A 10,497-nucleotide genomic window follows, 5' to 3' on the forward strand; every position below is an offset into this window, starting at 1 on the left:
GGCTGAGACTGCCCGGCCTGTGGGCTCAGGGGCGCTCTTGACAGGCAGACGAGGAGAGGAGCCTGAGAGTGGCGCAGCCTGGCCAAGCCCAGGAGAAGCGCCCACCCCGGAGGCAGGAGCAGGAGGGCGACCACCAGGAAAACGGCACAGCTGCCTGGTTGCTTCCTCTTTCCTGCCAGAGGGACACGGCTGTCCTCACAGTCCCTCTGAGGGTCACCAGCAGCTGTTAATCTCCACTGCGATTCTTCCTCCGGGCCCCTGCTCTAGTCTCCACGTGAGGTGGGACACTTCTTCCTGTTTTCCAGTCCTCCAATTCTCCCTGGAGTCTGCTTGCCATTGCTTCCCCTTTCTGCCATCTGATCCCGGAGGGCCTTCTGGTGTTGTGGCTCCAGGAGTGGCCCTGGAGCCAGGGCAGCTGCGTCCTTCCTGGACACTCAGTCACGGTGTGGCCCTCGCTGCGTTCAGGACTAGGACACCTGACCACAGAAGGGGGCCTGGGAATGGGGAAATCCGCCTTACTGAAGGCTTCTCCGTGTGCGTGCCCCTTTCCCCTGCGTACCCCGTGATTCCCCTGATGCTGCTGTCTCCAGGGCCCCCCACTCTAGCTGCAGGCAAACCAGAAGGAGGTGTCTCCCCCTCCTCCCTGCCTCTTCCTTACAGCCCGGTGAAGGGTCACACGTCCAGGCTGTGCTACTCATTTCATTTCCCAGATATTTTTACACCCTGACAAACATGAGCCCACTTGTCCCTGTCACTCCAGCCCTTGAACTACACCCACCCAGCTGTGCGATGCAGATGTGACCCAGTTAAGCAGAACCAACATCATCGCTGTGGGAGGCCCTCTGTCACATGTCACATGAACCAGACTGAGGTTACACCCAGGCTGTGACCCTCTGTCTCCTCCGGGAGTCCCCAAGGGAGTGGCTCCTCAGGAGGACACGGGGACTGGAGAGCCACGTTTCTCGTCCACACCGCTGACGCCCAGGTGCTCGTGAGCGCCCTCCTGACAGTTTAATGTTCATGATTAGCAGCGCTTTCCAGTCTGCCTGGCCACATTCAAGGACCACTTACATTCTAGACAAGGCACTTGGGACTTCTCCACAGGTGCTGGAACTAGCTCCTTTAGCGCCACTGTGGCCCCCATAAGCAGCTTCAAACTAGGGACCCTGTGGCGCTTGAGGACCTCACACAGGAGAAGCCCACAGCCAGGAATGGGTTGGCTACCATGAGCTGTTTCAGAAATCAGATTCTTCCAAGCACGGTCTGGAACATCCTTTAACTACAAGCCAAACCAAAACAAAACAAACTCTCCACTGTTTATCTGAAATTCAAATTTAGCTAGACATTCTATTTTTTTTATTTGCTAAATCTAAGAACTCTACCACGTCTTGAGTAAAAAGGTTAAAAAAAAAAAAAAGTGCTTGTTCTTAAGGTAATCAGCATGAGGGAACTGGGGGCAAAGGTTAATATTTAGAAAACTTGCCTAATCGTAGAAATTACCTTTACAGTCAACTCTAAACTTGAAATTTCTTTATCACTAAATAGCAGAATTATGTGCCTTTTTTTCAATGTTCAGAAAACAAGGGTTCGTAGGAGTCTACATAGTGGCTCTTCTTTTGCCGTACCTTTTCCTAACTCCTGCTTTGCCCACAAACCAGCATGGCTGGCAGAGAAGTGCACAATCAGTCGGCAGGAAAAGGTACCTCGGTGTTCTCGGTGGGGCTTTAGTTCTCGTGAACAAACATCCCTACTTTTGCTGCATTTATACTATGTGACCAAGTTTTCTCTAAACAGGACAGTTCCAAATGCACCTGTGCTGCATGGTGTTCCTCTAGGAATAGGGTCCAGATCCAATGGGAAAATGACTAGCTAAGCACACGCAACCCCTTCTTTTTGCATAAACAGGAATGGAGGCTCCGAGAACCCCAAGAATGTGCTCAGAGTGAAGCAGGAGGCCCCCTGTCTCAAGGCTGATGCTTGAGGGATGGTGCTCAGGCCAGGGGATGATTCAGGCAGAAGCCCTTGCTGTGTGTGCCCAAGCTCAGGGTCCCTTGATCCACTCCCTGAGATTCCCTTTCCTCTTCTGCCAGAGACCAAATGTTGGTCCTCCTACCCCTGCCGCTACTCAAGAAGAAAAAGAACCGAGAAATCTTTAAAGATATTCATTAGAGATGTTTAGTTTAGAAAAATCACTGTAATGAATTATATGTTTGCTATAAAAACTTGACAATAAATACCAGCTTCTCTTCCCTTTCAGACCCACGTCATTTAGTCAGACATTTGGGAGGTATCTCTTTTTCTATTTTCATACAAATTTCTTTCCTTAAAGTGATAAAGGGTCTTAGTATAATGTAAAGAAGGAATAAAAATGTGATTTTTAATAAAATAGAAAATATTCCCATATAAAATTATTCAAATATGACTGTAATAGAGAACATAAGGAGGTGGATACATGTGCATACTTTTAAAGGGCAAGCTTGGAATTATGCAAACTAAGGCCCCACTCAGCATGCTTTTGCAAACATTTTACAAATTGAAGTAAGACAAAATAGAGGTATCACAGGGGAGCCAGCACGAATGCGCGATGTGCCCAGGTGCTTCACATTTGACATTTTAAAGTAAAGGTTAAATAAGAGCACCTGGAACTGCATGCACACGCTCACACGTGTGCATGTGCACACACACATACACACACACACACAATCATCATCATCATCACTGCACACAGCACCTGCACATGCAAACACACATTAGTGATTCAACTTACCAGACAATTCTGCTGCTTTTGCACAATTCATTAATTGTGCAAAATAGCAAAGTTGTAAATAAAACCAATTATAATCTTGCCTCAATTTACTAGCAATTGTGTTCCTGGGTAAAGCAAACCTGGGTAGTTCAAAATACAGAGGCACATTTTGTATTACATAGAACACAGAGTAAGAGTCAGATGCGGATCACTGTGATTCTGCAATCCAAGCAAGCATCTCCTACTTGCACGTTAGATTGTCAAGTCAAAATTAATGAGGGCCACAGATGTATTCTGTCCTGTGAGAAGCTGAGGTGTAATTATAATGTTCTGGGTGTCCCTGGGGAGACAGGCTGGGGAAGTGAAGACACAGAGGAAAGGAAGCCCCTGGCTCAGTCCACGGAGGCCGAGATTCCCTAGGACAGGAAGTGGAGTGAGGTGAGAACTAAGTTTCAGGACAAGAATAGGCAAATCAAGCAAGCGAACAAAGCCAGAGAGGAGGGCACGAGTGGGCAAAGCCTGGGGCATGAGTGACCCTGGCCTGGAGGGGAGGCAGGGAGGAGGGAGGGCACACCTGGGCAGGGCAGAGATGAAGGGTCAACTGGGATGACCTCTGCATCTGGGAGTGCCGCCCACCGAGCACTTAAGAAGCTCTCTTCACTGCACCGAAATGATGATTTCCAAGGGAATAAATCAGATGGGTTAGGAGACTTACGTTGGCACAGATGAGAAAGAAATCTTGGAGGCTTAGCACAGTGGCCATGGGGCTGAGAGAACAAGGCAGACGTGAGGCAGATCTGGAGGTAGAATCAATAGGACGGAGACACCAGATGGAGAGAGAAGCGTGAGGCTAGAAGGAGTCCCAGCTGTTTGTTTTCTTCCAGAGAGGAATCTTCTAATTACTTGCTTTGAGAACATGCTGATATCTTGCGTCCAGTGGGAAGGAAGCTGGGGATCTTAATAATTTTTGTGTATATGCTGTATTAGCCACGGCTCTCCAGAGACAAAGAAGCAAAAAGACAGCAGACAATAGAGAAGCTGTTAGGAGAACTTGCTCTGCAACTATGGAGGCTGAGGAGTCCCCCGACAAACCATCTGCAAGATAGAGAATAATGAAAGCGGGGAGTGTAGTTCAGTTCAAGTCCAAAGACTTAGGAAAGGAACCAGAAGTGGATGACATCAGTCTCACCTGGAAGTCAAAGGTCTGAGAAACTGTGAGCCTGCAGGGTAAGGGAGGGCTGCTGCCCATCCTGGAGCGTGCGGAGCCCTAGGACAGGCCGTGGAGTGAAGTGAGAACCTGGAGCTCTGACAGCCAAGGACAAGAGGAGGTGGGGCTGCCCGCTCTGCGGGAGCCAGTGGATCTTCCTTTCCCCTTTTGTCCTTCTTGAGCCCTGACCAGACTGGGCTGTGCCTGCCCACTGTGGGTGCACAACAAGTCTCCTTATTGAGTCCCCCAGTTCGAATACAAGTCTCTTCCAGCGACAGGGACACAGACTGCAGGAGCGATGCTTCCCCAGCTGTCTGGGCAATCATTACCCCAGGCACGTCGGCGCCGAGCACCCACCCTCGCACCCTGTCGGACGTTGTAGTTCTAGCAGCTGCAGAGTGATGATGCTTTTGGAGTTAGTGGGCCCTTACTAAGCCGAACGCTGCACAGCGGACAAAAGAACTAAACAGCCACATCTACTGACAGAGAGCTTACTAACCGGGCAGCACTTCTCCTGTCTGTGACAGCACGATCTAGGTAATAGGCAGTAATGACAAAAACTCAGGACGTGGCCTTGGAGGACGTTTGTCACCTAGGGGACACTATGGAAAGTGACCGGAGGGAAGAAATGAGTTCTTATTGCCACACTCTTAGCTCTAACAAAATGCCTGGCAGGAGGTGGAAGTTCAGGCAATACTTGTAATGCGAAACAATGCACTGAGCAATCAAAATACTTTATTAAAGAATTGGAGTGCTCCTCTTTCAGAATTTCCTCTCTTTGCTAGACTGTGTTTAAATATGCTTGCCTGCATTTTCCCTCTCAGTCACCGCCCTTTCCCTGTCTGACAGCTCAACAACCTGAGGAGCTCCCCAACGTCTCCTCCTATTGCCCCCTCTCATGTCCCCCTTGATGCATACAAAACTCAGCTTCTTGGCCTCGCCTGGCAGAGGCCATCGCTCTTTGCGCCCCAGGCCATGTCCCCACTTTACTGGACCATTCCCGTGGGTTTCCTCCTCCTCTGGATGCCCCTGCTCGGCCCTGTGAGCTGGCACATCCACCTGCACGTCACCTCCAGGTGCTGGGGCTCCTCAGGCTTGCCCTCCCTCTCCTGCTCACACACCATGCTCTCTGCTTCAGCTTTTTCTCAGCCAGTAACTTTGATGGCCATATCTTCAGTTCTATCAAATGTTCAGAAGAGGCATTTGAACTTTAACCCTCAGAATGTCCTCTAGGGTGGCACAGGCCCCTCCCACTCTGCGTGCCAGCACCGAGTACACGCAGATGCCAGAGGGAGGAGGCCGAGAGTCGCCCTCCATTCACCCCTGGTTTACTCAGTCACCCAGCCCACCCACAAATCTAGACCCCACATCCAAAGCACGCAAAAACACCCACCTTCTTCTCCCCCATGATGTGCTGGAATCCTGCTCATGGGCGCCCGCCTCCAGTGCCCTCCTAGCCTGCTGCCTTAGTTGTCATCCAGCCCATTCTCAGCTCAAAGCAGGTGACATGCAGAAAAATGTCCCACCTGTTCATCAAAGCTCTTTGGTAAACTTCCATTGCCTTGGCATAAAGACTGAAGCATCTTACATCGCACAGGCTCTTGTGACCCACACTGTCCCCTCACTGCGTCACTCATCCCTGCCCCAGCGCACTGGTCACCAGCTCCTTGGATGTGGGGTGACACCTGGCCTCTTCCATAGTCCCACTGAAATAACTTAATTTTTTTTTGGAGGGGGTAGAGGGGGTGGTTACCAGGAAGCAAACTCAGGACCTTGTGCTTGCCAGGCAGGTGCTGTGCCGCTGAGCTCTAACCTTGAGCCTCTGCCAAAAGAATTTTACCAGCTCCGTGAGACACAGTTCTCATACTGCAAGAAGCACCCATTTATACAATTCAACAGAATTGAGTAGCAGTGTGCAACTCTCACCATAAGCAATTTTAGAAGCTTTTCATCACCTTGAAGTAAACCATAAGCCTTCCGATCCCCTTTCCCTAACCCTAGGTGGACACTAGCCACTCTTGTCTCTATGGGACTTCTCTATTCTGGATATTTATTTATTTAGTTGATACGCAGTCTCATTACACAGCTGGGACTTGTAGTGATCCTCCTGTGTGCACCACCATGCCTGGTTTTGGGGCTGGCACAGTGTGCATGGGGTTGGGCAGAAGGTTGTGGCGCAGCTTGTAGTTCTGGGGATCGAACATAGGACCTTGAGCTTTCCAGGCAGGCGCTTATGCCACTGAGCCATTTCCACAGTCCAATCGTGGGCTTTTATGAAACGGTTTTTGTGTTTTGTGTGCTTCTATGGCTTCATAAGCTCCTTTTATGGACATCACTGGGGTCCCAGCTGGGTCAGGACTTCATTCTTTTTCATGGCCCCAAGATCACTTTTAATAGTCGTGTAATTGGTTATCTTCCGCACTAACACGCAGGCTTCACAACGCCAATGATCCTGGCTCCTCCCTTCCCCCCACCACAGGGAGGCATCCCGAAGTGACGTGGCGAGCTGCAAGTGCAGCCACAGCAATAAAGCTGAAGAGAAGCTCAGCTCGAAGCCCCCGAGGTGTGAGAATCCAGGTGAGCCTTCGAGATCACTGAAATCATAAGACTAATTCCACAGTGAGCACCTGTACATTTCATCCACCATCAGCAAGCAGCTAAACTCTAATGTCTCATACATTTTATTAGACATATCTGTAGACTTTTCTCAAAAGTTAAAATATGCAAAAGCACCCAAGGATCCTGAGGAAAAGCAGAGTCTGGCTCGCTAACTGGGTGAGTCGGCATGTCCAGTTCATCGCCCACTGCGGGGGCCATGCCCGGCCTCCTGGCGCACAGGATGTACTTTTAGCAGCAAGGTCCTGCACCATCACTGTGGGTCACTGCACCAAGCCCACTGGTATGCAAAAAAATATATTCAAATAATTTTTGGTAAATTTTTCTATTTCAGATGCACATAGTAGGAGGAGAACAAACACTTGTGGAGTCCTTACTCCTCAGCAATTGTGAAACGATCTCAAAATATAAAAAGCCTCCTTTTGTGCATCCCTTCTGTGCCTTGTGGACCCTGCAGCACAATACAGGGCTGAAATAGCAGGGCAAGGCAAGGAACTTTGAGGATCAGGGATTCAAAGAGAAAAGAGAGCCTCAGATCCTCAGCAACTATCATTCAGGGATAGAAGTAGAAGTTACTGAGCTGGACATAAACAACATTAAAGAAAACAACAACAACAAGAAAACAGTGTCTTAACATTCCAGGCAAATGCATGTACTGTGTAACAAAGAAAATAAAAAGCTTCACTTGTCATTTGGCAATGATCATAAAGAGCACAATGGAATAAAATACTATAGGATGTAGAGAAATTGGGGCTTAAAGTAGACAGGAAAAAAGCAAAGGAGAACCAGAAAACAGGGGTGAAAGCAAGCTACAGATCAAAACAACTGTAAGGCTTTCTCTTTTGAGAAAATGAATCGGGCAATTGTTAAATTCCATCACTAAATCACACTAGAACATCTTGGATTTCAGGGTAAACAGCATGAAGCCACCTTTTGAAAAAAGATATGAACAATGACAGTAGAGATTTTGTTAGAAATCTCATAGGATTTCAGTAAATTACTTAGGTCTATGTGGCTAGGGCAGGCTACCTCAAACCAATGGGTTCAGAAAATGGGAAGGTGATCTTTATGCAAGGCCTCTCATTTAACATACAGGATTATTTTTTTTTAAAGACACAGGATTATGCTGTGTGGTAATACCATGGAATTCTAGATTCCGGGCAGCAGCAACTAACAGACTGGCTGTGGCCGCCGCCTCCTGCCTTGAGAATTATATCTATTATATCTACACCAGGCAGAGTCCAAAGATAACTGCGGAGCTCAATCATTCACTTCTGGCAGCTCTATTTCTTTTTTAATTAACATCTCTTCCAAGCCTAGAGAAGACTGCACTGTGGAAAGCAGATTCCTGATAAACTCACCTTGACAGTGACAGAGAAACATGATCCCTGGGCTGAAGCATCACAAGCAAATGACAGGTGGCAGCTGCTGCTTGTGCTTTGCCATAGAGCCCGGAGCACTGTCCCTTTAGCAAAAAGGTTACCTTAAAGTTCTGTCAAAGTCACTGCTAGGTGAGGAGCAAGCCCTTCTGCAGGGTTCCAGCGCCTCCAAGGACCCAGTAGATCTGTATGTCTATACCAAGCAAATGCCTACAGACAGCCACTCCAGGGGGCTTCTGACCTGGCCTTCGAGGGGACTCTCCTCTATGCTTAAAACTGCTGGCGAACTACAATTTAAAAGCTCAGCACATTTCTCCCAGATAGAATGGTTCTGTCTCTGGAGGTGACTTGCATTTTCACTGCCTGCTAAACACCATCTAGAAGGTATACGGAATTACTGCTGTGTTTAGAGGCCAAGGGCCAATTAGCAAGTCTCCTTCATCATTAAAGTCGGAGTCCTGGAACTAACATAGTAGTATTTGGAGAACTTTACAATTTTAACACTTATCAGGGACTGAATTTCCACCCCATCAGATCCCTGCACTATGAAATAGAAAGTACATTTCTGGCTCATGAGCTCCATTTAATGCAAAACGCATAGCTGCGAGGGAACTCACACAGCCATCGTGCTTAAACGAGCCACAACTGGTGTTTAAATTTGGCTTTTTAAAACTAATACAGACCCCTACCCCAGCCAAGCGTGTTTAACTGTTTTTTGTTGAGCTCACCCCGACTCTGAGAGCCACATGGTCTCTGCACAAGACACGAGGGAAGACTCAGGGTTCAGTAGCGCGCTCTGTTTCAGTCGTGTCAGTCAGCTTTCTGTTGCTGTGACAAAGTGCTTGAGATAAGGAAGGGCGAGGAGGAAAGGCTTCTTTAGGCTCACAATTTCAGACATTCCTGTCCATGCTCACTTGGCTCTGCAGCCTCTGGACTAGCTGCAGCCCAATCCATCATAGCAGGGAGCACAGGAAAGAGGAGGCCTGTTCACCTCACAGCAGGAGCACAGAAAAGAGGAGGCCTCTTTTCCTCACACCCACCAGCAGGCGAAGAGGAAGAGGAAGGTGGGTCGGCCCTGGTATCCCATCCAAGGTCATGACACTCATCACCCCACGACCTCCCACTAGGCCCCGCCTCCTAAGTGTCACCACTGCCCAACAGCACCATGGGCTGGTGGCCAAGCACAGAAAATCTAGCCGGGTTGAATTGCTCTGTGGGTGCTGCCCCACTTGCTCCTTTCAATTTGGACATGAGTTTGCATGAACCCTTGAACCCTGCTTTGCCTTCTCAGTCATTACCTTCTTTGTGTTTCCTTCCCTGGCTGGTGTCTTAGGTTCTGCTTTCATTTCAGGATGCATGTGTAGCCTGCCTGAACCAGGACTGCATGGTGGACTTTTCCTGCAATCTCAGTACAGAGAGAGAGAGAGAGAGAGAGAGAGAGAGAGAGAGAGAGAGAGAGAGAGGGAGAGGGAGAGAGAGAAGCCAGGGTGCAGCAAAGAGCCAGGGCTGCTGTGCTGGTGAATTTCCAACCCACTTCTCTTACTTTCTGACAGTGCCCTCAGGAAAAACCCACAGTGTGATCTTTTTTGTCTTTGAATGAAAATAAAACCTTTGCAGTGCAGACTTTTGTGGTGAAATACATGGCAGAAGCCAACCAACTGGAGCCAGTATGCAGAATCCACTCGCTGTCTGGCTGGGAGATGTGTCATACAATCTGGTAAGTGGGAACTGAGGTTGCAGGACATGGGGCCTTATCATGAACTCAAGCTCAGGAGGCCACAGGCATGGAATCCTGTGGAACACGAGTACAACAGAATTGGAGCTGTGCTGCAGATCAGCTTAAATTAAGTAGAGATTGAAAGGCAGTTTAGAGGAAGAACCAATGGAAGATTAAGAATACAGTTTGATACAAAGTAAGTCATGCAAAGAATAACAGAGATAAAAAGAGGCCCTACTTATTTATTTATTTATTTATTTATTTATTTATTTATTTTAGTACAGGGTCTACAGGGTCTTACTGCACAGCTCAGACTTGTAGTGACCCTCCTGTTTTCAGCCTCCCTAGCACTGGGATTACAGATGTGCGCCACCACACCCAGTCTCAGTTACTGTACCAGTGTGCCCTGGGGGCGGGGCTGGCACAGCACACCAGGGAACCCTGGTCCCTGCACCTGCCTAAGCAGGTGCTTTAGTCCGCTGATCTATCTGGCCAGTCCTAAGATGCCCAATTTTATATTAAAAAACATAACTGCTAAGATTTGACAAATCTATGAATATTGGGGTCAAAGAAAATGGGAAGGTTGAAAAATGAGTTAAAAGACAGCATTACTAGCCAGGCATAGTAGTGCACACCCATAAACTCAGCACTTCAGCAGACTGAAGCTGGAAGATCCTACATTTGAGTCCAGACTGGTCCTCCTAGCAATTTCACAAGACCCTACCCCAGATAAATAAAGAAGGGCTGGGATGCAACTCAGAATGAAGGCCTTGGATTCAATCCCAGTGTTGGAAGAAAGGAAGGAAGGAAGGAAGGAAGGAAGGAAGGAAGG

General features: G+C 48.3%; 1 protein-coding gene and 1 pseudogene across 1 annotated transcript in view; both read right to left on the bottom strand.

The window, feature by feature from the left end:
* The window catches only part of LOC105743134, an 11,745-nt pseudogene extending 6,384 nt beyond the window's left edge, over positions 1–5,361 (bottom strand).
* Dchs2 (dachsous cadherin-related 2) overlaps positions 1–10,497 on the bottom strand; it is a 262,455-nt gene that overhangs the window by 180,572 nt on the left and 71,386 nt on the right. The gene's annotated exons all lie outside the window — the stretch shown is intronic.

The sequence above is a fragment of the Octodon degus genome, unplaced genomic scaffold, assembly GCF_000260255.1.
Source record: "Octodon degus isolate 3935 unplaced genomic scaffold, OctDeg1.0 scaffold00101, whole genome shotgun sequence".
NCBI classification, from domain to species: Eukaryota; Metazoa; Chordata; class Mammalia; order Rodentia; family Octodontidae; genus Octodon; species Octodon degus.